Below are 248 nucleotides of genomic sequence, written 5' to 3'. Positions count from 1 at the left end.
AACTAGCTTATGTTCTAAGGCTTTAGTAAGGTTCCAAGTTTCTGATGCTTAATACTGGTAGGACTATCTGATTGAATCCTTTTCTTTTTAGAGAAAGTGGCATTGTAATATTCATAGTATCTTCATCTCATGCTTATCCATCTTTTAATTTCGGTCTCATGTCCTGTGGAAACACTTATTATCTGTCCTACGTATATCTATTAATTCGTCCTTAACCCTTTTTTGTTGTCTGTATCTTCATTAAATAT

The sequence above is a fragment of the Palaemon carinicauda genome, chromosome 22 (genome assembly GCF_036898095.1).
Source record: "Palaemon carinicauda isolate YSFRI2023 chromosome 22, ASM3689809v2, whole genome shotgun sequence".
Taxonomy (NCBI): Eukaryota; Metazoa; Arthropoda; class Malacostraca; order Decapoda; family Palaemonidae; genus Palaemon; species Palaemon carinicauda.
This window is presented reverse-complemented; position numbering follows the sequence as displayed.